The sequence below is a fragment of the Pezoporus flaviventris genome, unplaced genomic scaffold, assembly GCF_033815535.1.
Source record: "Pezoporus flaviventris isolate CSIRO_AGI_PZ_B2104156 unplaced genomic scaffold, CSIRO_AGI_Pfla_v1 ptg000007l, whole genome shotgun sequence".
Lineage (NCBI taxonomy): Eukaryota > Metazoa > Chordata > Aves > Psittaciformes > Psittacidae > Pezoporus > Pezoporus flaviventris.
In genome coordinates this window covers 65350058-65377108 of record NW_026892555.1, presented here as the reverse complement: position 1 = coordinate 65377108, position 27051 = coordinate 65350058, and the positions used below count along the sequence as shown (strand labels likewise).

Sequence of the window (27051 nt, the reverse complement as noted above, 5' to 3'; positions counted from 1 at the left end):
CCCAAGTAGATCTTACAGATTTTTGATATTGACTTTTTTAGATGCCTAAAATTCTAAAGCCTAGACTAAGAAGTTCTTTTTTCCTTCCTAAATACTCTGCTGAAGTTACTGCTTGCCTCCCCTTTTTATAATGTAGATGGACATCCTAATAGGGTACTTGCTACATGAAATAACCTGTTCTGGAAAGTGTTTCTAGTCCAGAGCAGCCCTATTTGTCTAGGCAGAAATATGGATTTGCTTTGGCTAGGCCTTAAAGAGAAACAAATAGAGGCATGCAACAAGACATACATAGGATTTGATTAGGTGTTGCTGTTTAACAGAAGGCAGAGTAAGTATATTCTTTTTTTTTCTTTCTTTTTAAAAATTATTTTAATTGAAAAAACATCCAGACAGCAAGCAAGAGTAGTTGGTGTTTTGGAAAAATGAGGAGTTAGTTGATGGAGGAAGGAGTGAGACCTCTTATGTCCAGAAAGTCATCAGTCATGCCTCAAGGTCTCATAAAAGGAACATGACACCACAGAGTGTTTGCTCATCACCCTCTCTTGCTGAGCTTTCTAAAAGCTCTTACTGCATAATTCTCACACATTTGCTGCCATGGACAAGGAGGTCTATTGTGCTGAAAATCTTTGACCAAGGGCTCACCTAAACTGCCCACGCTGACAGGCCAATCAAAGCTGAGTTGAAGAGGCACAGAAGCTCATCAGTTTTGCATGTCTGGTTGCCAGAGAATTCCAGTGTTGCAGCAGTAAAAGCTGGTTCTCTGCCTTGTTCTTTGGCATGGAGTAGAAGACCATGATCAGAGCAATGTATCTGAAGTCTATACTAGTGGAGATGGAATGCCCCATCAAGGTATCTTGTATCCCTAACCATATTAAACTTACTAATATAAATCTAACATGGCATCTTATACATTTACTTACAGAGCTGAGCAATTACTTACCCTTCTCCTCACTGATCAGAAAAACACATAAGGAACATCGCATGTGTTTTATGCAGCTATTTCGTGGTTGTCTTCTGCTTACTAGGGGTCCTAGGGGTGCTGCATGATTTCGCAGTGCGTTTAGTCAAGCTGAGGCTGAAAACCCTGATGAAAGCAGTCATCTTCATTTGAGTTTCAAGACTCAACCCACCTTCCATGACATCACCAAAATACAGAGGGGATGCTCTGAAGTCATGCAGAGTTACAAGGTGAACATCCACTACCAGTTTTCCCAGTTTTTCATGACCCTTTAAGTAACAAGATATTTTAATATATGAGTATATAGAAATGTATTTACCCTGTTGATACTATCAACCTGTTTAAATGCAATGATTGGTAATTTCTCAGTATTTCATAGCCAGTCAAAATGATTTAACTACATTAGCTTATTACAAAAGCATCTTCCTTACCTCAGCTACTCAGTTACAAAGAAGGTCTCTTGCAAACACTGAAAATGTTGGAGTTCTCAAGAAAAGGTTTTAGTCTTTCTTTAATGGAAAGACATAAGTACAAAGTTAATACCAACACCCCTAATAATACATGTGCAGGGAACCTAAGAGGCTGTCTTTCTTAATTGGACTGTTACACTTCAGTAAGTTCATAGTCTGAGCAGGAAGCACACAGAGGACAGTGCCCATGAAACATCTAGAATGACAGCTTGAATGTTCAAGACTTAAGAGGCTGGTAGATGTATGTTATGAATTCACCCAACCTTAGTGAATGACCATAAAAAATATTCCAGAAAGGACTTTTCTGTGCAAGAATTTCCTTTTATTCTTTGGACAAAGACAAAATGTACACCTTTATAATTAGACACAAATAATTCTTCTGTTTTGCTTGTGGGTTTGGGGGGAGTTGTTGCTTATTTTTTGGATATGTATTAGTGAGAAAAGAATTTTGTGGAAGATTTCTGGAAACATCTGCTCAGTACTTAGCTGTTATCAAAAGGCAAGAAAAACAGTAGGAACTGCTGGGGCAGAAATAGAGAACAACACAGAAAGCATTATCGTGTCATTATATAAAACACTGGTGTGCCCAGGGGTATTGTGTGCAGTTCCGGCACATAAAAAAGGATATTATAAAACTAGAAATTGTGCAGAGAACAGTGTCAGGAATGGGATCTGAAGTAAGGAATGATTTCTTTACAAGAAGGGATTAAAAACCTTTGTTCTGCAAATTGTTGGAAGCCGGGTGAGAAACCGCAGGGAGAACATTACCCCGTGCTTTTCTTTGATGCTTTCTTTCTACATATCCATTCATGGCCACAGTCAGAATCTCAATACATAATGAAATGAGCCCTTGGTCTGAAACTTCACAGATGTCCTTGTGAGTGGAAAGTCTCCTTGCACAGCCTTCCTCACCTATGGGGAGAAAGGTGTGTGTTTAAGTGATCAACATCAAAGCATGGATGCTGTGAAAAGGGATTATTCAGTGGTGGCAATGGGAGAATCTGCAGTGCTGACTATTTGGTCGTTGTTGCAGATGCTGGGAGCAGTGACACTGGGCCTCCTTCCAGGATTAATTTTCATAGAGCTGCCTAAGTGCAGCCATTTGTCTGTGCAACCTGCTCTGTGTAGGGAAACAGTATTCTAAACTGCTAGTACCTGGGCTTGCAGAACTATTTGCATTACACTGTGACTAGCAACCTCAATTATCTAACATGAGGCTCTTTTCACTACCTACTCTGCTAGCTGGGTTTTAGGTATGTACAATTTGAAAAGGACCAAAGAAACTGAAGGTAAAAGCTGGCACTCCTCTGGAGAGCAGGGTTGTCATTAGTCAGCTGTGGAGAAGGCAGATGCTGCCTGTTAGAGGGCTCCTGTAGTATGAAAGCATTACCAAACCACAAGGCAATGTGATCTTTCTTTAGCCATATGAGCTCCCGTGTGGCCCTGAAACAGTAGAGTTTGTCATGGGAAAATGCTGAAGTATACTTGTGCCAGCAAAAGCCAGCAGTGAACTAGACTGGCTGTCAGATGCCATGACAGAGAAGGGCTTGGCTAGAGGGCTGTGAGCCATGGTGGTCTTGAAATTGAAAGGAGCAGAGTAGAAGTGATGAAATAAACAGCAGTTAACATCAGCATTGACGGAAAAGTTTTAGGCTGGGAAAGTCAAAGGTATCAGGCCAGAAAGATGCTGTACTCTAGGGTACAAAGAGGGGAAACTGAATTGCAGAGCAGCAAGAAGGCATGGGCACACCCAAGGTCAGTAAATATCCCCAGACCCATGCTATCATCCTCATCCCTGCAGAGCTCTTCCCCATGTTCACAGACCTTTGGCCTCTTTCTCCTTTCAAGAAGGTGGTATGGTCTGTCTGCCCCTCCAGAGACCACTGTGCATGGCAATGACAGAATGACATACTTTCACATCCTTCCTCTGCAAGGCAGAAAGGCCTGGCACAATGCTCAAAATTGTTTGTTCTTAGCAGGGCTGTGTTTCACACAAAGAATGTGGCAATAGATTTTAAACGTAACAAATGTTCTCTCTCACCAAGATGGATCATCTCCTGAATAAAAAGTTAGGCTGAAAAAATTGAATGTTCATTTGTACCAAATGATTGAGGAATCACTTAGCAAATAAAAATGAAACAACCCACCCCAAACCAAAAAACACACACCCCAATCCCCACCTTTTTCACATAACGCATTTAAAGGCTGCCTGTAAACAAATCGAATCATAAACCAAAACTTTCTTGTACCTTTACATGCACAAGTACTGTTATCATTGATTTTTTCTGAGATACAATTAATAAAACGAGTGATATTTCTGTTGAACAACGAACTGCTTGCACATGATGTAGACAACTATGTTATATTTTGAACTAAAGCAAAACCCAACAATTAGATTGTAGATATAATTGTCCTAGGAAGAGTCAAAGAAGGAGTTTTTCCTATGAGCTGTTGTTAGGAGATTAGGATCTTCCCTTTCTCTACAAGATGCATTAACCTTTGCCGCAACTCGTTGTGCAAGTACAATTCTTCTTTTGATCCATTAGCAGAATATGCAGCAAGTAGGTCTATCTCACTGCCAGGCTTAGTCACATTAATCCTGGCACTTGTCATTAGGCATTTACATGCAATGTTATCCATCCTCTGTGTGTTTTGCTAGACAACAGAGGGTGAGAATACATATTTATCACTAAGGATAAGCAAATTCTTACTCTATTGAGCACTCCTGTACTTGAACTGAGCCCCGTGAGCCACATGTCTAATTTGATTGCAGTGTGGGTAGACATTGCCAATATCTCAAAACTGGTTTCTTGAGACAAATTCTGTTTCTCATAAGATTTGTAATATTGTTTTGAAGTTTCTGTTAGTACTAAGGAAAAGTGACGGTTGAAACTTTTGGATTCAAAAGCATAACTCACCCAGCAGAGTGCACAAAAGGTGCCTGCCTAAATTAACCCTGTTACCAGGGGCAGCACTAGGATGAAATTCTTAGTTGCTGTCCTTCTTTTTGTTGTTTCTGTAATCTAATCATTATGTAAAATATAGTTTTTCACCCACATTTCCAACTTCCTCAAAATAATTGGATTACATTTTTAAGCCAGTTTAACACTTCTTTTAGCTTAAATAAAAAACATAATAAAAGGAAACATTGCAACAGAAGGGTATTCACCTCATTATTTTTGAAAGCAGATTTTACGCATAAGCATCACTACTGCAGAAACACGTAAAATGTAGATAAGGCATCCCAGTGCATCACTTTGCATTTTCTTTTGCCTGTTTGAAAGAAAAGTGTCTTTGGAAGTGTTTACAGCCAAAATCGTTCCCTTTGTAAGAAGAGCTACCGTGTGGCCAGTTATTAGCATTCAGAGGGAGAGAAGCACAGAAATGTCAGATGCTACCAAATAGCTGGGGACCCAGCCATGTTCTGTAATAAAGTTCCCTTCACCTGTGATATTTTAGATCAGAAACTTTGATTTCTAGCAGTTTAATATACTATACTTCTCCCTCCCCCAGCAAAATACCCTAAACCCCAAACCTAAACAGAAAACTCCCCAAACACCCTCATAACCAAAACCAAAGAGGTTTTTACTAACTGGCAGATGAAATATTTTTGTTCGTTTTGGTATTTAATTTGCTTCATGGTGTCGCTACTCCTCCATGGACCAATTACCAACCACGGTTATGCAACACTTTATTAACACACAGTGCACAACACACACCTTTCCAGGATCAATGAGATCCCCCAGTCAGATTCCTTTTCCAATACCATAGTAGATCCACTGTCTCCTTCCAGCTTACTTTGTTTTGGGGTTACCTTGATTGTTTGTAGGCTTTGACAGATGTTGTATGCCAGAAAACCTTTACAAAGAGAAAAAAGTTGAGTTAATGTTGGCATGTTGGCTGACCAAAGTGACGCAGACTGGTCCTGTATCAGAGATGTGTCTCCACTATATATCTACTCTTTCTTTACTTATTAATAATATTCCCACATGAATGGCTGTGTTATTGTGCCTGGTATCAACTTATTAGCCTGTATTTATTCAGATCATTACACCTTTCCTTTGAAAATAACTGTGCAACAGTGGTCTTTCCTTCTATTCCCAGCACTTTTGAATTTCAGTAGTTATTAAAATGATGTCAGCTATTGCTCTCCAGGCAGTGCCTTGAAAATCTATATGAAAATTATAGAGAGCTTCTGGTTTGATGTTTAAATTCAGTAGATACTATTTTAAATGTTGTATTTAGATGTTAAAAACAAACCCTCAAACATTTGATAAATATTTCTCTTCTGCCTTTAAAACAAAGCCCTTAAGTGTTACACTTCTGACTATTCATTGACATTTCCAAATTGCCACCTGACAGAAAGAGATTTGTAATGGTTACTGGGATGTCTTTTGCCACTGCTGAATAGTTAAAATTGAAAGTTTTTGTCCCAAAACCACACTGTAATAAAAATTTCATTGATATATTCTTAGTATACCTGTATTCCTTGGCAGTTAAATTTTTGTAGGATAAAACCTACAACAGCTCTTTCTATTACGTAGGGCTTTTTAACACTGCATTTGCTGATTTTGATAGCAGAACTATTTCAATACTGATTAATCAGGGATTTTTGATGGCATTTTGGGATTAATGGTATCAATTTTCATTCATACTTTCTTGCTGGAACTCTTGCTTTGAAGACTTTTTGTTTAAAATTATTTCTAGCATTAGGATGCTAGGCTTTTTTACTAGTTGCCTAATTAAAGCCCAAGTGATTTAGACGTGCTTAATTTGAGTTATATAATATGACATGTAAGTGAAGTTGAGTGTCTATGTCCCTTGTAGACAAGAGGGGCTGCTGAATTGGGCCAAGCTGAAATATGAATTAGTCTGGTGAATTCTCTGGTGGATAATTAGTATCAACTGGCAAGATGGTGCTTCAAGATCTGTGAGATTTTTGCTGCATGGTATATGATGAATGCATTTATGTCAGTAACAGGCTGGAGATTATGGAACTCTGGGGATAGGTGATGAGTCAACAGAGATCTTGTGGGTCAGGGCCAAAGGGAGAACAGTGGTGGGGGACATTACTGTGGGGATCTGATAAGGACCACCTATCAGGAGGACTCTGTGGATGAAGCTCTCTATAGACAGATAGATAGGAACAGCTTGAACTTCAAGAGAGCAGACTTTGGCCTCTTCAAGAGCCTGCTTAGTGAGGTTCCATTGAATAAAGCCCTAGAGGGCAGGAGTGCCAAAGACTTCTGCTTGATATTCAAGGATCACCTACTCCTTGATTCTCTTGTGAGATGGGCCAATGACAACCCCATGAAGTTCAACCAAGCCAAGTGAAAGGTCCTACACCTGCGTAGGGGCAATCCTAGGCACAGCTACAGTTTGGGTGGGTGGAGAAGAGATTCAGAGAAGCCTCGGGGAGAAGGACTGGGGATATTGGTTGAAGAGAATCTGAACATGAGCCGGCAGCATGTGCTCGCAGCCCAGAAAGTCAACTGTATCCTGGGCTGCGTCAAAAGGAGCGTGACCAGCAACAAACCAGAAACAGTCTGGGTAGGGCAGCTCCCGGATTTACGGTGGGAGGAAGTTAGGAGTGAGGAGAAATGAATGGAGATGTTGACTTTTGGAGATGCATGGTTGATGCCTTCAATCCTACTCTGGGAGTAAGATGAGACTTTGATTAGGGGCAGCCTACACATATCTTCTGTGACTAATGGTTTTTCTATGGACAAGACATTGCCTGCCTGTTTCATGTTCAGGGAAAGAAGATGACACTGCCATTACCTGTGCAAAGGGAATGCAGGGAAAAGGGGGAGTAAAGCAGATGTAAATCAGATGGGTTTTGACTCTTACAGAGCCAAGAGCCTGCTGAAATTCTGTTCTGATCCTCTTTCAGCACTTGCTAGCCTCACATGTTTCTTTGTCATCTTACCTTCCTGATCTACTGATGATGATGGTGCTAGACTGGGCACACAGAAACTAGAGGGCTGCAGCCTCTGTCCTCCTAAGTATCTGGCAGGACTTCTCTGTGTCCCAGAGATCTTAGGCAAATGGCCCCTATCTGGCACATGATCCATATCAGATTCACCTTTCTGGAATACAGACACAAAATTCCAATTAACATTTCAGTAGCAGCAATGGGGCTTGAAATGATCTGTAACTGAATAATGCTATACTCACTGTTTAACTAGAACCTTTTCTGCATGCCAGTGGCATGTGAAATTTGAAGGAAATATGAAAGAAAGCTGTTAGTGAAATTTATATTAAAGTTCAGAAAACTATTAATGAGCAATTTTTTTACTAAAATTCCTCTAAGAAACCTATACATAAATGAAACTCATTTAAAAGCTTGAACTAAAAATGACTGGGATACCGTGCCTTAATTACTTTTTTTAAAATATGCAAAACTCCTTCCTTTTGCCTTCAGAATAAGAAATAACAACATTCAACTAAATATAAATTGTCAAGGACAATTTTAGAAAGAAGTGTAAATACAGATTTATAATGGAAAGTGACTGCAATGTAAATAGAAATGTTTCTGTCTTTCATTAAATCTTCTGCAGACTATTATATTTACATTAAAAAAGCCCCAGAATTAAGCAATAGTTGTGAATTTCCTTAATTAATCATCTCTCTCAGCTGATACACCTGCTTCCTACCCCTCTATTTTCTTTCAGTGTTCATCCTAACCCTTGAAATGCCTCGGTAGCTTGAAAAGTAACTTAAAAAACCCCAACTACTACAAAAAGCTACATCAAGCCACCAAGGGCAAGTTTTTAACTACTCTCAGCTTCTCAAAAGGTCAAGGCTGAGTAAGACAAGGTCTTACATGAGTAACAGCTTTTTTATGTTTGAAAACTTTTGCTTTATTTATTTCCTTATATGAAAATAAAATGAAAATAAAAACTCCAAACCAATTCCGTCCCAAAACCACATTTGTGAAAACATAAGGTTGAGAGTATAGTTAGCACATTAAAAGGATATAATAATGAAAACAAGCATTATAAACTTAAAATACTAAATTGCCACTATCATACCTGAAATAAAGTCAGATGTGTGAAGGCACGGAAAAGCATTCAAATGCCACAAACCTTTGCTGGGCTTTGTGTGACAGTGTTACAATAGAACTGAGATTGATCTTTAATGTTATGTTGAACATTGCTATGGTCTATATAGTTCTACAAATTCTTTTTCAAAGCATCAAAACCCTAGAATAAAATTGTATACTATTAAACATGTGATGCTGGGTTTTGTAAAAAGGTCTTTGCAAGTCTCAGGAATACCTTTTCTGTGGTCTAATTTAACTGAAATCAATGTACAGGGTGCAGCTGTTTCCTCTGAGCTTGCTTTGAGGTTGGAGCTGATATTCCTGGGTTTAAGAAAGACGAAAGTTATTTGCAAAAGCTATGCAAATGAGAATATTAAAAAAAAAAAAAAGTCTGATCCCTCTTTAGGAAGATAGACCGAACCAAACTGAACAAAACAAACAAAAGGCTCTAAAGTGTAGCTTACAGCAGGCTTCATTTACGCACATTATAATTCTACCCCCACCACTTCTACACGGTGCTGTCTCATTCTGTGCTGAGATTAGGAGCAATAACCAGATGAAGAAAAGGATATCATGGACATAGCAAAAGAGTTAGGAAGTTCATGTATAACAATCATCTGTGTATTAAGAATACCAAAACAATAAAAGTCTGATTATGCTGTCAACTATTCTGTTAAAAGCTAATAAAATACTCTGCTGAAGCTGACTCATATAACTAACAGGCTGCAGATTTCAACCACAAAGAAATATTATTAGTTATATTTATAATATAAGACAATAGTAATTTTGTATTCTTCATATGGGACTGTTCTGTACTTGCATTCTTCAAAATGTCTGTCACAGATGAATATACTCCATTTTACAGATGAAATGAGGATTCACATAATAGATACATTGTAATTATGATAAAAACTACAATATGATCATAGAATCATACAATAACTCTGGTCAGAAAGGACCTTTGGTGTCATCTGGCCCAACCCAGAGAAGGGTTGACTTTGAATTGAGATCTAGCTCTGAAATTCGACCAGGTTGTATACAGCATTTTCTGGTTGAGTTTGGAACATCCCCCAAAGAAAGAAATTCCACGGCCTCTCTGGGCAACCTTTTCTGATGTCTGATCACCTCATTGTGAATTTTTTTCCTAATATCAAGTTGGAATTTTCCTTCTTTCAACTTAAACCTACCACTCATTGTCCTTTAGCTGCCCACCTCTGAGAAGAGTCTGGCTCTGCCTTCTCTGTAAATGTCCTGCTAGGTAGTTGAAGAGAGTGATAGTTCCCCTCTTGGCCCTCTCTTAAGAGATCCCTTGATGTCTCTTACATGTGAAAAGAGGATGATTGTTTCTAACTTCTTTCAAGTGTACATGTTTCTAAAAGTATATTTTGCAAGCCTTGCTACTTTAAATAGCAGGTGGTATAGACCATTCTACTAAACTTGTGAGTCCCTAAAAGTGTGTAGAGTTAAGTAAATTCCCTTTACCCCATATTGGTAATCTAATGATGGTGCACTCAGCAGCATGCTAAACTTTGATGGCTGTACTTCATTTTGTGTTCAATAAAAGATAACATGAGAGATCATTAGAGTAACTATGTCAGATTAAATGTATTTTCTTGTACAAAAGTCAAGTCCCTTCAGGAATCATTGCAATTTACTTTGTCTCATGGAGAACAATATTTTCCCGCTAGACCTCAACACAAAGGGCCATTACAAAATGTAATTCATATTTCATATGTTCAGAAACGTTCAGCACAAATTACAAATGGAGACTTTAGTGAAGTATTTATGTTCTGTTACCAACAAGATATGTATAAGTAATATGTGTCCCAGGGCTCCAGCCTACACCGCTTACATTTATTTGTTACAGACTGCACTTATACTTTGCAGTTAAACATAAGGTAAGTCATGTTGCTTCTTTGAAAACATAGAAAAGTGCAGCAGACAAAAACATTATTGTTTCTGAGATTTTCCAACAGCTGCAGAATGAAGAAGGTACCATACATCGCTTAACTGTTAAAACAGTGATATCCTACCCAAACTTCAAAAGACTGTTCATAGAATCATAGAATCACAGAACCACAGAATGGTTTGGGTTGGAAGGAATCTTAAAGATCATCTGGTTTCACCCTTCCTGCCATTGGACAGGAACAACTTCCACTAGACCAGGTTGCTTAAAGCTCCACCCAGCCTGGCCTTGAAGACTTACAGAGATGGGGCATCCCTTGAACGGGCATTTTGTGAAGTTCATGGAACTTCACCTCCATGAAGAACCTGAGGCTGTGTGGGTGCACTTGGAGACTCAAATGAAGACCTTAGAATGGGCCAGTGAAAATGATTTTGCCCTATTTTGAGTACCGCTATGTGTGCTCATAAGGAAGTGACATGCAGCTCAATGCTGCTCTTGCCAGGCAGCATTTCCACTAGAAGCAGTTAGGCAGGGCTAACGTTTTTGTTTGTGATTATGTATTTTCACTGTGGGAACAGCTTTTTGTAATGTCCAGAATATGTGAACACAGTGTTTTAAGTACTAAAAGGTGTATAAAACTTGGGGTCTTTGGTCTTCAAAACAATAAACACAGGTCAATAAAAGATCCATGTGGCAAGCAAAGTTTTCTTGTAGAAGGGTTTAAACACTATTGCACACATAGTAAATTATATAAATTAAAATTATATATATATATAAGTATATATATTGATAATTTGACCCTGTTAAATATACTAAATACATGATGGTACTGCCTTGGGGCATTTTAAAAGTTCTATTTAATAGAAACTGATGCATCCAGAAGTAATATTTTGGTAGACAGAATCATCGGTCTAATCAATCAGAAAACCAAAAAATGTTTTTTCTGTTTAAGGGTTACTCCGCTGTTCTTCTTACTGTGGTTTCTTAAAATCAGTTTGTACAGTTTTAGTAACAGGACAGTTTAAAGCTCCATTGACATTTGAGTTTTGCAGTTCTTGAAACAAATCATGAGTGCTGAGAAACAAATTTCAAACAAATCATGAGTGCTGAAAATGATATCAAGACCAAGTCAGGAATAGCAGAGTATCTGACAATTATAATCTCATATTTTCATTGCCAAGCAATTATAAATTCAAGAAAGTAGACATCTCATCCTGCAATATTAATTTTGACTCACACTCACTAGCTGTTACTGTCACAGTACTTTTTCTTCATTCAGGTAAGTCACCTATCAGGGACCACATTAATGTTTCTCTTCCAAGAATATGATAGTCAGTAGTGCAGCCAAGCAGCAAAGCAGTGCAGTGTCTAATTCCTAAATCTAATTCCTAACTCTACTCTCAGACTGCACAATAAAGAACCCCTCCCAATTTACCCCCTACTCCCACTCTGTTCCTTCTTCTTCCAAGGCAGCAGTAGTGTCTGTGCACGTGTGTGCGTTTGAAATTACCAAAATGGTGCATGCACCGTCCTGAAAATGAATCACAGAGAGTCTGGATCAACATGAAGGCACAGCACATCAGCCCCTTCTGTGAGCGACACTTTGCGTTCTGTGGGTGGACAAGGCCAAAATATCGCTCCTTTTACCTGGGCATGGTGACAACTCTGGTGCTCCCCTCTCACACACAGGTCAGTAATGGTAATGACTTGCAAATCTCCTATGAATCTTCCAGGGGAAAAAAAAAACAAAACAACACAGCTAATAAGGCTGTTCAGTATAAACGTACAGAGCTGGTTGCACTAGAAATGGAAGAATCACTAGGACTCATATCAAATTATTATCTCCACTCACGCCATCCATAGTTTTGAGAGGATGCGGCAAAACTGCAGAAGATAATCAGAAAAAAAAATACTGTAAAATACGAAATTTGAAGGGATCAGTTTATCAACTACTTTTGGGTCAATCTTTTTAATATATTCATGGTTGCACATCACAATTGTGTGGAAGTTATTCTGATGACACTGGTACAAAGTCAAAAGCTCTGTAAATACTGAAGAAGGGCTAGTTATTTTGTTTGTGAACATTTCATGTTGACATTGCAAGGCTCTACCTAGCATACTGCAGGTGATTCTTCTCATCTGTGCCCAGAAGTCATGAACTGAAATTGGATCAGGAGCACAGGGAAGCTACTAAGAAGACTAGAAAAACAGGGAACCCATCTTTATAGAAAGGACATTGCCAAAGGCTAGCTTGCTTATATAAGTAGATTGTAGTGCGGAGGAGGTTGTGATTGCAGTCTATAAATATATCAAGGGTGTAAACACAGTGAGGGGAAACAGCTATTTAAATTAAAAGGCAGTGTTGGCATAAGAAGAAATAGACATTAAAAGATTATAAATGCATTTAGACTTGAAAATAGAAAATGTCCCTAAGCCATCATTGCAGTTAAAAAGACCTAACTTTGAAATGAAATCAAACACATTTATGCAGTTCTAGGGTACAGCTGTTGTGATATCAATGGCCTGGACTCAAGGAAGGTCCTAGTTCTGTGTTCCAGTGAACTATATTTAAGATCTTTTTCACTCACATGAACAGGGTTATGGCTGCAGGACAGCATTTATATGCATCTTCCTCTGTGTTTCTAGGAGTACAAACACCTGTGATTATTGAGGGACAAAAGCAGGTGTTTTTTCTCAAGCGTAGTTATAAGGCTGAAAAAAAGTGCATTTATTACCAAAGGCATGCAGTGTCTGCATGCAACTTACAAATATATTTATTTACTTTTGGAGTTATTTGTAGTTGAAGTTTGTTCTACATGATCAAAAAATTAGCTACAAAGTTAAGACTGTACTGTGGAGTACAAGTGTAATGTCAGGCAGGGACATTTAGTACAGACATAGAGTGGGAGAATGTAGGAACTTCAGGACCAGATGCAGTCAATGATGCAGTTCCTGTATCTTTCATACCCAGACGTGTGGCACACCTAGTACAACAGCCTGTGGAAAGGCACCAGAACAAACTACAGGCTCAGGATTAAGTGCAGGACTCTGCCCTTCATGAGGTGAAGGTATTGTGAGATTGTGGGAACTATAAAGTCAATACCAGCTGTGAAGGACTACAGAGGAGGGTAACCAGTGCATCCTCTGGGATCCAAAGAATAATGGAACAAAAAATGCAAGGGATAAGTTATCTGTTGCCTGGATGATCCTAGTTACAGGGAAGAATTCAGAAAGATCCTTAGAGAAAGCCTGAAGAAAGTTCTGAGGAGAGTTCAAAATTTACTGCAGAGATTGCATAAATTCAGAATAAGACCATGCCAGCTCAAAAGAGCATCTCAGAATCCAGAAAGTTGCTAAGTGGCTATTTTAAACTGCTTTTGTAAAATTAATTTCAAATGTATAAGCTTTAATCACTCCAAGATCTGGCTTAATTCCAATACCACTGGTGCAGACTCACAGGGAAGTCATAGCAATGCAGCAGCACACATTGTCTCCAGAGATACGGTTTCTGTGTGCACCTCCTGTGCTGGGGAACTGGCAAGGCTCATCCACCACACAGGGACAAAATTTCAGTGTGTATTTTGGTTTTCTCTTCGGGACAGCAGCCAGGCTTGTGTTGTGCCCTCAGTAGTTATCAGTGGAGAAGTCATCCCAAATTCAGAATTTACTTTAGATTAATTAGAGCTCTGCACTATAGAAGAAACACTACATCTTTAATCCTTAGCTGACATCAATGTTATGTAGCACGAGCAAGAAATGCGGGTGGACACACAAACCTAGTGTTCTTGTCTACTGGCTTAAATACCACAATACCTTTACAATGGTGTGTTTAGACATAGCATATGCTATGATTCTTCCTCCGTCACACTGTTGGGGTTTAGGATCAGTAATAGATTTTTTTAAAAAGTTAAAACTTTTTAAGTTTTTAATCAGAGGTGGATGTTAGAAGGAGAGGACGAATTTGGTATTGTCAAGATGTAGAAAGAAACACGTTTGGTTAAATGAAAGGTATTATGGGAGGAGAAAATAAATGGAAGAAAGAAAGTTTTGACAGAAAAGTTAACTGAGATTCTATTGCTTGTGCTCAATTTATTCTTCTTTTCTTTTTCTTGACAAAAAAGTTAATCTGAAGATTTTAGTATTGAAAAGAATATGAGGAAGCGATTATAACATGGGGGAACATATGATTTTCCCATTTAAAAACTGTTTTGGTGTTGTTTCTCCACATTTGTAGTTTCATTTCTAGTTGAACTTTCCAGTTAATTTTTTAATGTAATCCAAGCATGTCTTTGAGGACCTGTCAATCATCAGCATTTTTAAAGGCAAATTACTTATTTCAGTATTGAAATACGGATTTAGAATATTATCTGTAGGCAAATATTAAGAAGAAGTGCAGGAACTAGACCTCCTCTTATACCAGCCACATGTGATTGATTCTTGCCTCTTATCTTTCTAAACAGTGCAAACGTAACAACTCTTCTGTTTAGCATGCAAATCCAATGAACTATCCATTATTTGTGAAATTTTGTTTGTAATAGGGCTAGGTGGGGAAAAATGTTTGATGTCACTGCTGTGTCACTGTCCTGATTTCAACAAAATCAGTACTGAGCTTTTTTCCCTAAAATGCCTGTTTCCACTTCAGTGAAAAAGTGGCTTAATAATGAGAAATGATCAGCTTGAAGGCAACAAAATTAGAAGATTTAAAAAAATCAATACTCCCTAAAAGATAAAAGCATATCTTTATCTAGGGAATCACTGCAAGTATTTCCAAGGCACAGACGGGAAAAGAGAATCCAAACTATAAAGAATAATAAGAAACCTATTCCGATTTAAAAGAGATAGTGAGAAATGTAGCATATTTTTCCTTTATTGCCAAGGGAAGTACTGAAGAAAGTCATATCAAAACTGGCTTCCTGGAACAGCATGGAGATGCATGAGACTTTTGTATTCTTCATCCACTGTTCTGTGATTATTAGATTGTGTAGATGTGTTTAGGAGATGGTCTAAATTGATTCCTGCCATCTCAAGTGTACAGAGGAGAAGAAAGAACAGGTAAGAAGCCAACACATGCCAATGGAAAGATTTCCACTGGCTGCAGTTGCCGTCAGATTAAATGCCAAATATTCTTTAGATTAAAAAGTTTATTTAGTAGGTGATTTTGTCAATTCAAGCCTACAATGTGTAACATAATGTTTGCAATTTTTTGCGTTGTTATACCAAGGAAATATTTCCCAGGTTGCGTGCAACTTACCCGAGCAAAGTAAAGGCCCTTGTATATTCTGTGTGTACAGTATTTCTCCTGCGTGCCCTGCCCTCACTATGTGAAATTCACCCTAGATGTCCAAAATGACAAAATGACTACCTGTAACTCTTCACATACGAGACACAGCAACTGAGAATAACTGCTTACACGAGAATGGTTTTATATCTCCCTGATAAGACAGATACTGGTGAAGTTACATTACTAGAACGTGGGACCATATAGTACAGAAAGATGAAGTAACTGGGGTTTATTCTCAACAAAATCATAGTTTAAAAAAAATCAATTACTTGTTCTGCACCATTGATCACTGTCCAAATTGATTTTTTTGTTACTTCATACAGAAAGATCAGAATAAAGACAACTTTACTGAAGAAATGCAGATTCCAGTAAATAATTCAATAAGCCAAGTTTCAGTTTCATGTGCATCTGCTGTAAATATCAACGTAAGGCCAAATCCTTTTGGCTTTATCTAAATGAATCCAATTTCAGTTAGCTTGCTGGGACTATTTATCCCTGACTGGCCTCAGAATATATAGTAAATGCAAAGTGCAACCAGATTTTAATAAGCCATTCCTACTGGGAGCTGTAAAACAGGAAAAAAAAAGCAAAAATCCAGTTCTTTGAGGAAAAAAAAAAAAATAAAAAATCTCACTTTCTTATTATATCCTTTGATTTAAATTATAGAGTTGTAATTAAAGATTACATTCTTTTAATCTGAAAATGAGGCTCTCTCAATAATATAAGGTGCTGTTTGGCTTAAAGCACTAAGAGTTCTTTTCATTGAATCATATATTTTAAAACCATATTGTGTGAGTCTCTTTACTGTCCTCTTTTCCCTGCCTCTTTTGCATAATATATTGGTATGTAATAGGAAGCAGCACTGCAGTTACAATTTAACGGGAAACACAACTGTTTATTGAACCAGATACCCATTATTAATTTAACAACCAAATACAAATGCTTCTGGCAATCAGTGCAATAATTCTGTTTCCTTGATTACTTAAGGTTTGCCGTTGGCTTCAGTGGAAGCTTAATCCAGCCCTCAGAGGGGAGAAGTGCTGCTTTTTAACACTTGTAAAGAAAGAATAAGTACCAACCTAATTTGGTTATCCTGCATGCATTCCCCCTGTCGTCTTTTATAGACATAGACATCTCTCATGTGGCTTTAGGAAGAGATTAAAACTATTCTCTTTTTCATCATTTTCCTAATATTTTGCATCTGGCTTGGAATGTGAAATATGTGCAGTAAAGAGTCTACACATAATTTTTTAATTTACAAGTAAATGAGTTATAAGAGCTCATAGTAAGTGAAAAAAGGTTCCCATCTTTGTCTTGAAATTGTATTACCTACATTTTCAAGCAAGTGTTTCACCATTCAAGTTGGAGCACTGCATAATAGGGCCTGTAGAGATGTGTACATTTCAAAGGTGATCTGGAGAAAGTTACACCAGAGATTAATTGGGCCCAATGAGACTCTAGAGGGCAGTCTTGGTATAGTAAAAGAAATATCTATTTTTCTGTCATTAGAAACCTCAGTCATGTAGAGTCAGTACAAAACGTTATAGCATAGTTTAAAAAAGCACCAATACTTTCAAAGTAGATTTTAACAAAGTTGCTTAATTTGATACGAAATACAATTACCTTTTGCTGTAAGATAATAATTCACAATAATACAATGCAATTAAAAAGTCAGTATACCTTTTATACTATTAACTAGGATATCCATAGGCTATAATGAATACATCAGAAACCAAGTACAAAATATGGTTTCCTTCTTGGTTTTAGTTAGTTCAAGCACTCATCAATTCACAAGATGCATTTCTATCAGCAGTTTAAAACTCTACCAAAAGTCCACTAGAAGTCATTTGCTTAAAGAGAGTAGAATAAAATCCAACATACAGTGCAGATGCAAATTTAATGTCAGTTTTTAAAAGATGTGTTTTACTTTATAAGTAATTAATCTTTATACACAAGTTTTGACTATTGTCGGCAGAAATCAAAATTGCGTGCCTTGTAAATTTTTAATTGAGCAATTCTTAGATTAAAAAAATGCATTAGTCACTTTGACTGTGTTTAATATTTTAGAAGAAGTTGTTCTGCAAGAAAACAAATCATTGGTAATGAAAAACAATGCATTGCTTGTAAGTACTAACTGTGCAAACTTTTGAAACATGTAACCTTTGTTTCTTTACAGGCAAACAATATTGCAGTTTTGTTTTAATATAGGATCTTACTTCCTGTGTAAGACTTTCATCTGTATCTTTCAAAACCTTTAGAAGAGGAAAGAGAATCATTATTCCCATTTTATAGAGGGGCATTGCCTTCTCTGTTGGCTACAGCAGTCATATCGCCTAGTTGGTGAAACAAGGCTCATCACGCAACTGCAGCTTAGCTGGTTCAGGTCACACACACAAGGAGGGTGAAAGATTGGGACTGGTGCTAGAAAGGCAACAAGCCAAGCTCCAATCCCATGAATTTCTGCTCATCCGTCCTTCATTCCTGAAGCAATTAAACTTCCTAGATGTCCCCATCCTTGACCTTGAAAATTTTGAGGATCAAAGAGTCTTAGTTCCATTGTTTTTCTAAGCAGAAGGATTTTTTCTGCTTTAGATCTGCTTGTTTATGCTCATACTTGAGCTGGAGTGTGCAACTATCTGTTTTTCTGCCCACATCACATGGGTAGTTGATCAGCTGCAGTCTCAGCACCCCTCTACAAACTGGATTTGGTAGCCAAAAAATACAGCTGCATCCATTTAAAACACAGCCAGGTAAAAAGAAACTACATTTAAGAAGTGTTCAAGACAAGGTTGGACGGGGCTTTGAGCAACGTGGTCTAGTGGAAAGTGTCCCTGTTCATGGCAGCAGTGTTGGAACTGGGTGAGCTTTAAGGTCCCTTCCAACCCAAACCATTCTGTGATTCTATGAAGAATATTATCACATGGTTACAGACCTTCTTTTGATCTGGCAAGTAGAGCATTCACCCATACATGGAAGTTGGATTCATTCCCTCTCTGGCCCAGGAGGCTTCAAACCATCATTTTGTGCAAGTTTATTTTTCCTAGTTTAGTGAGATGTCAGCCTGCACTCAAAGAAAATAAAGAAAGGAAATTTATAGGGCTAGTGGGGGAAATAGGGAGGAACTTGAAGAAGGACACACTGTAGGGATATTGTAGGGAATCTCTGTGCTAACCATAGGCAGGCGGGGATGCCCTACCTATTAGACCAGGTAAGAAGTATTTGCTGAATAATTCTGCCTTTTCTACAATGTTATTCCCATTTTTAAACACTGTTAATCTATCCTTGGCCTGTGCTGATGCAATGCTTTAAAGTAACAGTAATAATGATAGTGTACATTTGAAGTCCTACTGTTTTTCTGCTTGTGGATGTGTCTTTCATCTCTCCCTGAACGTATACAGAGAAGCTTTCTCAAGTTATGAGTGTTTTTCGTTTTGTGTCTGAATTTCAAAACTGAATGCAAGGTTCCTGGTGGTCAGTGCTTATGCTGTTTTGCAGTCTCTGAAACTAGGATTCTTTCTCTCATAAATTAAACCAACCAACCAACTATGCCATCCTTTGCCCACTAGAACATACCTTTAGATTCCTCTTGATAAAAGGGGCCCTTAACAAGATTTTTTTCTGATATCCAATTTCTTAATTCAAATTGTCATTGGCTTTGTGTAATGTTTGATTGAGATTAATACCAAAGAGCATAATGTCTAAAAAACCCCAAACTTGCAGAGTCTTCTCTGTTCTAAATTTCCTGCAAAGTTTGCTAAAGCATAAACTGTAGGCAACTTCATATACACTTATGGGTTTGAAATATATATACCACATGAACCAACTAATGTTTTTGTTGATTTTGTTCTTTTAAAGGGAGAATAGTTTATTAAAGATCAAGTTCTTTGAAAATACAATAATTTTTTTATGGAAGTAAGAGTTTTATGTGCACGTCTCCTCCAGCAAATACAGAAAAATATCTGTAGGAATATCTGTAATTTCCACTTTGACAATTATTTGAATTAAAACAATATAATGCAGGAAAGCAAAGTACATTTCACGAAAATTTACTTTTCTGTTACAATTCATTCTGTTACAATTATTACCAGAGCTAATAACCCTAACTCTCATAGAAATGTAAGTAGTTGAATATGAACAGTAGAATTTTTTGAAAGTTTTCAATTCTGCAGTAGATCACATCATCTAACAAGCTTCAGATTGCTAAGAATAAAAGCATATTAAAGATATGACAGGGTTTGGCTACCTCATCGTAAGAAGTGAATAACATGATAAATTGGGGGGGGGGGGGGGGAGGAGTTTTAAAGTTGAGTTAGCTGTTTGTAGCAACAGCTAGATACCATTTCTGGTAAATATCAAAATAAATCAATATAAGAATAGTAAAAGAATTGATTACAATCTGCTGATCTCAAATGGTAATTGTAAATGACAATACATAATCAAATAGATATATTACCCATAGTACAGGTTACCACAGTATTGAAGGAACTGTAAATAATAAGGTGCCTACATGGAACAACTGGATTTTTTACAAATTTGTGTGCAAATTATCATTATGTGCTTTGGTTCAGAGAAGTACAACATATGTTACTTATCACATATAATGTGATGGGCAGGGTAAAGTGTCACTTTAAGGGAAAGTGTAATAGCAGCAACTGAGAAAGCATTTTTCTTCAACTATGAATAACCAATTGAACTTGGACCCTCCCATCCAACGCTGAGCCTAAGAGTATATTTTTATGGTCCTTCACAGACAGATATTATCCATATCAGTTTGCCCATATTCCAAACCAAGCAAAAATCACTTAGCAGCATTAATGCACTGCTGAGACAAAGTCAATACCTTTTGTCTTGCTCAAGGCTTTTTGTCTGCTTTTATCAAAATACTAACTAGAGCTACGTGGCCACAAGGTGCATTGGAAAGTGGAGCTGAGCTTGCTCATTTCTGCCTAAAAACCAGGATGTAATTGTACCCTAGAGACAGCTAATCTGGTCTTGAAGGGAGAGATCTACTTTTTCAATATATATAATAAAGGAAGAGATAGATACCCAGTAAGTTTAAGGAGGTGCAATATTGAGAACACACTCCAGCTGACAACATCTTTATTCAGTGCCCCATGGTCTCAAAAGGTATGTTAATAACCATAACAATAGAAATTTCCTCAGACATCACTTTTGTAAAATCGATGGTGCCCTCTGAGGCAGTCAGCCCTTGCTTTAAACCTATTGTCCAACATGAAACACAGTTCAGCAAAATTTGCAACAATTGCAGATGTTCCTACAGCTTGCTGGGTTAGAAGCCAGTCCTTCCAAAGATGCTGTCAGTATCTCCAGGTAATGGTAAGTGCAACTTACCATTAAGAGTGAGTCCAGCAGAGGGCCGTAAAGGTGATCAGAAGGCTTCTATGGAGACAGGCTGAGAGTGCTGGGCTGGTTCAGCCAGGAGAAGACAAGGCTCCAGGGAGACCTTGTAACAGCCTTCCAGTACCTAAGGGAGTCCAAGAAGAAATCTGGAGAGGGACTTTTTACAAGGGCAGGTAGTGACAGGACAAGGAGGGATGGCTTTAAACTGAAAGAGGGTGGATTTAGATTACATATTAAGAAGAAATTCTTTGCTATGAGGGTGGTGAGACACTGGAACAAGCTGCCCAGGGATATTGTGGCTTCTGTGGCAGTGTTCAAAAACAGGTTGGATGGGGCTTTGAGCAATGTGGTCTAGTGGAAGGTGTCCCTGTGCATGGGAGGAGGGGTTGGAAATAGAAGATCTTTATGGTCCCTTCCAGCCCAAACTATCCCATGATTCTATGGTACACTATTCAGACTACCCTGGATAATTTTACCTTCAGACGTTATTGCGTCAGCCTTTACAAGACTTTCATGAGGCAAAACCTTGAACTCCAAACTGTTTTTCTAGTCATTATACAAAAATTACATGAATATAAACACTGTTGACTGTCTCATCTGCTGTATATATTTACCTTTCTAGCAAGAAGGATGCCGTTTCTTCTCCTTTAAAGGAGAAAGAGAAAGATTTTAGAGACATAGGTCCTGAGTGATGAGTGGAAACAGAATACACAATGTGCCTGACTTCTATTATACACACACTCAGATACTAACACGGGCTGAAAAAGATGGGTGCTTTTAATCAAGGTCATTTATGCAGTTGGGCGCACTGAAGACCTTGTGCTGCGGCAACGAGTCTAGAATTTCTCCTCCTGAATAGAATAACTAACAAATAGCTACAGCTGAAGATATTCCAGTATGAATTAAGAGAGATGTAAATCACTGTCAAATTAACAAGGTTGACAAAGTGGTTCAGAAGTTCAGCACTGCTCTCTGGAAGTGTGAAAACATAACACAAAGGATACAAATGAAACCTGCGGGACTCCTCTTAGGGGTCATTAATCTTCATATCATGCTAACGCTTTATCAAAGTGATTTTACAAAAACTACAAATAGACATTAGCTTTGGTCTATAGAAACCCTCAAAAACATTTAGATGTGCTTTTCTTTAAGATACTGGGGCAAGGGCACCCAACAGCCATTTAACGGGCAGTAGGGCCAGGGCAAATGCAATGTGCTAGGTCTGAAATGCAAGGGTTATCACTAGAGTAAAGCTAAGAGACCTCTACTTGGCTTCTTTCTGTACAGGGGGAACCTTAGCTGGCAAAGGGCTAAGGACTAATCTTTTCAAGTATAAAGGAAACGTCTCAGATAATGATTAATCAAGAAGGAGTGGCAATTCTTCTATCAAGAACATGCTAGCGGATTAGATGTCTTGCTTTTCCCCGTCAGGATAGAAGATTATTCGCGGTTGAAAAGACTTGAGTGCTAGCAAGGTCAGCAATATTACTTTTGTTAATCTTGATGTGGTGCGATGTTTCTTATTTAATGTGTTATTTGTATATCTTTATACTGTGTAAAAAAGAGCTGCTGCCTTAACTTACAATTACGGTGTGTGACTGAGATAATGTGAAGGGGACGATGGGAGTGGGAGTATGGCAGCACTGATGAGTTCTTTCTTTCTTCTTTCTGCTGCTAAGCAGTTGTCATCTTGTTTATTCTCTCAAATTACTAATTGCCACACTATAATCACATAAAAGCCAAATGAAAACACCACCCAAGCACTTCCACAATTTTCTTTTGTTGGTGCATCCAACAGAAGCATGAGTTATGGCTCAAGTTACTTTAGGGTTCTGAACGCCATGGCTCCTGAACATAGACTACTGTGCCTCCAAAAGAAGGGGTATCTTAGAGCCACCAACAGATGATGCTCATCAGTAGGCATTTACCTGTGACACTGTTGTAAACTTTCCTGGCATACCTTAGTGTTGTGGTACAAGCAGAAACAGTACAGTGTATCATTTAGTTCATTTTACAAACATCAGAAATGTGATAACAAGGCTCACAGCCCTTTTATTAAGGGAAAGTAACTCTTATTGTGTCACCAAAGTAGTTGATATATATTTCCTGATAAAGTGAACTAAAATACCTGGACAGTGGGCAGAAGTGTAGCCCATACAAAACAGTTGATGCATGAAGAGATTCTATTGATTGATAAATCGTATTTTTCTAAGAGAAGCCATAATTACAACTAACAATTTACTTCTTAGTTGCTGTCATAAAATAATGGAAAACCATTGTCAACCTAAATAAATTCTCCTATTTTTATTTATAAGAATTTTCAAGCATGTGTACAGGAAAGAAGGTGTGCTAAAAAGTGTAAGTGTGGCTTTAAATAATCAATATGTTATATGGAGAAGTTCTGACCTAGAAATTTTAAAAGTGTATACAAATGTGTGTGTGTATGTATGCAAAAATAAGATGTTTTTGAACCTGCCCAGAAATCAGCTTTATTCATTGGCAAATTAATCAGATTTTTTATGCATATTTAAACACAAGTGTTGAACAGTAAGAAAGACAACTGTGGGTGTTCCTCGTGATGGTGCACAGAGAAGCCAAAGGCCTTGAGTACAGAGCAATCGACACTTGAATCCTAATGACTGTAAGTGGGAGCACAACCTGATATTCCATTAAATCAAAGGAGTAGCTGATATGTTAATGGAGCCAACTATTACAGACAGAAAACTCTTGCCTTTCCCCCTCATTTTTAGTTACAAGTATGGGATCATATAGGAAGAACATATGCTTCTTTCTGTTCTACCCTTGTACCATCAGTACTATGATAATATCTTTTAATTCTGAAGCAATTAGTTCACAAGGGAAAATAAAGATAAAATCTCTATTTTCTACAGTCTTATTCAAAGTATTTCAATGGACAGCTAAGATCTATATAGTTGGTTGGTTTGCTTTTTTTATTCTGCTAAATTAAATATTATTGTATTTAGGGTATTAGTGCTGATTTTTGGCCTCACTTTTGTTACTATCACCTTTTCACTATTAAGTTTATTCACTATTTTTAAGTTGTTGTTGGGATTCTTGGAGTTTCTTTCTTTGTTTAACTGTCCTTTGTAATTTTTTTCCAGTGTGTTCTCCAAAACCCTGTTGAACCCAATACTTAGGCAGTATTTTCATGATAACTGCTGGACTTTTACATTTAATTAAAACACACCTGTGTCAAACGCATACAGAACTTTCTTGCAATTCCACTCTAGGCAGAAAATCTACAGGATGCTTTGCAACTGAAGAGGGAAAGTTGAGGATAATTCAATTGCTGTAAACAAACAAACAAAAAAATGTTATGGAACAAGCAAAGGAGACAAAACAGACAAAACCATCCTGTTTGTATTTCATCCTCTGCGCTGCAGAAGTGCCAGCACATCACACAACAGATATTAGAGAGGGAATAGGGATCTACAGCTGCAGAAATCATTCTGTTGTGCAAACAACAATAGAAGTCTCGCTCTTGCCTCACTCCTTCTTCCCAATGCTGCCCTCACAAGCTTCCCTTTCAGCTGCCTTTAGCCCAACTGCAAGGGTTTCCCCTCTGCAGATACCATCAGTGCAGAGGATGCTGTGCTGTTCCTCTCAGCAGCTCCTCAGCTAGGGCTAGCACAGAGGAGTGCTTGGCTCCCAAAACATGCAGAAGGTCATTGGCTCATGGATGCCTGCCCTACTGACACAAGGGTGCCAGTGATGGCTAGAGGAGGCTGAAAGAAATTATGAGAGTAGGCTGTATGAAGTGGGAAGACCTGCATGCTGTTGATGACTGACCACTTCTAGACCCTCTGGTAACAAATGCAGAGACTTCATCTACTAGGCAAAGGCGCAAACCATGGCTCAGTTTCCTTCCATTTTGGAGAAAGAACTATCCTGCACAATAGCCGAGGCTGCTTCTGGGCTCTCTGCCATCCACCTTGGTTTGACACACCAGGCCAAGCTGGCCAAACCATTGCTGTAGTTTCCCCACTGGAGTCCTGTGAAGAGGAGATTTTTAAAGTACTCTCACAGCTGACTCAGTGTGATCAGGACTACCCAAAGGGACTACCCCCCTCTCAGGCTGAACCCTTGGAGGTGATTTCTTGGGTGCTCGCCAGTAAATTCCTGGGTAGTGACTGTGGACCCTCAGCCCAGGGCACCCCATGGTCCTGATCAAGTCCTCAGGAAACTGCATGGTCTTTCTCCCAGGAACATGGGCTGTGCTCACCCTGCAGCTGAAGCCCAGCCTTCATGAACTGGCCCGGTGCCACGTATGACTTCTCAGCATGATTTTCAAGAGTGCAGAAAAGTGATTTCACTATCCAGTCTGGGGAATGTGATCCATTCAGACCACAACTATTTTGATAATCTGTACTGCTTGAAGATTCTCTCTAATTGACTTACCAGGACCATTTGTCATTTGGCCTCCTAGCCTTTGACCAAAAGAAAGTGATGGACAGGCTGAACCATGACTATTTTAGGAGCATCTCCTCAGTCTCCAAGGGTTTTGCTATAATTAGCATCTCTTTTACATTCACAACAGTGTTTTCTAAGAAACCATTCAAAGCTTACTCCCTTTTATCAGGACTTCCTCAGATCCTGGAAACCCTTCTCGGTGATCAGGTCCACTACAACTACTGAGCCAGGAAATGAAGGATTTCAAACAAAAAGTAAAGTCTTCAGTGTAACATTTTGGAATCAGAAACAATGGTACATAAAATTCTTAATAATACGTAGACTTAAGCAAAAATTATACAGCTAATTTTTTTTTCATTTTAGTGTATAGTTTTTGTCTTTATTTCAAGGAGAAGGGGTGGAAAACAGGCAGAAAAGAGAAAATGTCTAATATTTTAACTTCAGAGAACTGCTGATGAGATATTTTTACCTTGAATGAATTTTATTTGTCTTGACTGTGGAGTCATAAGGTTTGGAGTCAATCAAGTTTCTGAAGGAAGAGAATGCTATATTAAGAATACTCATCTTTTTTTTTTTTTCAAGAAAGGCTTTTAACGCTTCTGTACTGTTGACTATAAAATATGGAGCAAAAGGGTGGGAACATTTAATATATTGGAGCTGAAACTAAAACCTGGACAATGAAGCATGAAATGAAGTATGCTTGATATGACAGGGAAACAGAATTAACAAATAGGTAAGACAGAGAAAGTATGTTAAAGAACAATTTTAATGAATAAAAGGACACTAGGATGATTGTAACTTGAAGAGGACAAAATTAAAGATGGAAATAGGTTACAGCATGCGTAATCATCAGAACACAACAATGTATCATAAAAATCTCTTTTCTCCTCTGAAATATTTCAAAAGCAATACATGACTGACGAAGAGCACAGTGCTTCAGGTACATAACAATTTAAAGTATTATAAAGCAATTAAAAATTAAAAATTACATTCATTACACTGCGCTGTGTCATAGAATTACGTACTTGCCTATTAAGAAGGACGCTCTTCCGTTTCCAGTGACAAGCTTTCTTAAGAAGAAACCATAACAACAAGAGAAACACAAAGAGTTTCTATAACCTTGTAATCACACATGTCATACACAATGTACTATTTTCCCTCTTTATAGCAGAAATGCACACAAATAATATATAGTAGATGCTTCAAATGATGTTTTCTGTGACAGAAGTTAATTCTAAAGTAAGTATTCCATGAAAAAGAAACAGAGAAAACACTTTTACATGTCTATCATTTGTCCTTAGAGGACAAAAAACAAATACGTTTTCTAAAGCTTGACACTGGTATTATTCTGTGTGGCCTCCGGCTATATGCTTTTTCCAGTTTGTAGAATTGAAGGGATAAGAAAACAGCTTTGCATTAAGAGGAACACATTGTACAGGTTAATCATTACCATGCAGAAATCAAAATGCTGCCAACAAAATAATGGCATACTAGTGCCAAGGGAGTCACCAGGATGACTGTGAGGGAAGCTGCGGGAGAATAACAACTCCTTTGAATGTGGGGAAGTATTGGAGGCATGTGCTTCTAAATTAATTATTG

The 27051-nt window shown here is 38.0% G+C and overlaps 1 long non-coding RNA gene across 1 annotated transcript; it reads right to left on the bottom strand.

The window, feature by feature from the left end:
* Positions 1-5002: 5002 nt before the first annotated feature.
* LOC133266390 (uncharacterized) lies at positions 5003-25188 on the bottom strand. The gene is made up of 4 exons (XR_009742360.1): positions 24892-25188; positions 24230-24331; positions 17796-17912; positions 5003-5286 (listed from the first exon to the last, which is right to left on the bottom strand). It is a non-coding gene; the product is annotated as an uncharacterized LOC133266390 (long non-coding RNA).
* Positions 25189-27051: the final 1863 nt, after the last annotated feature.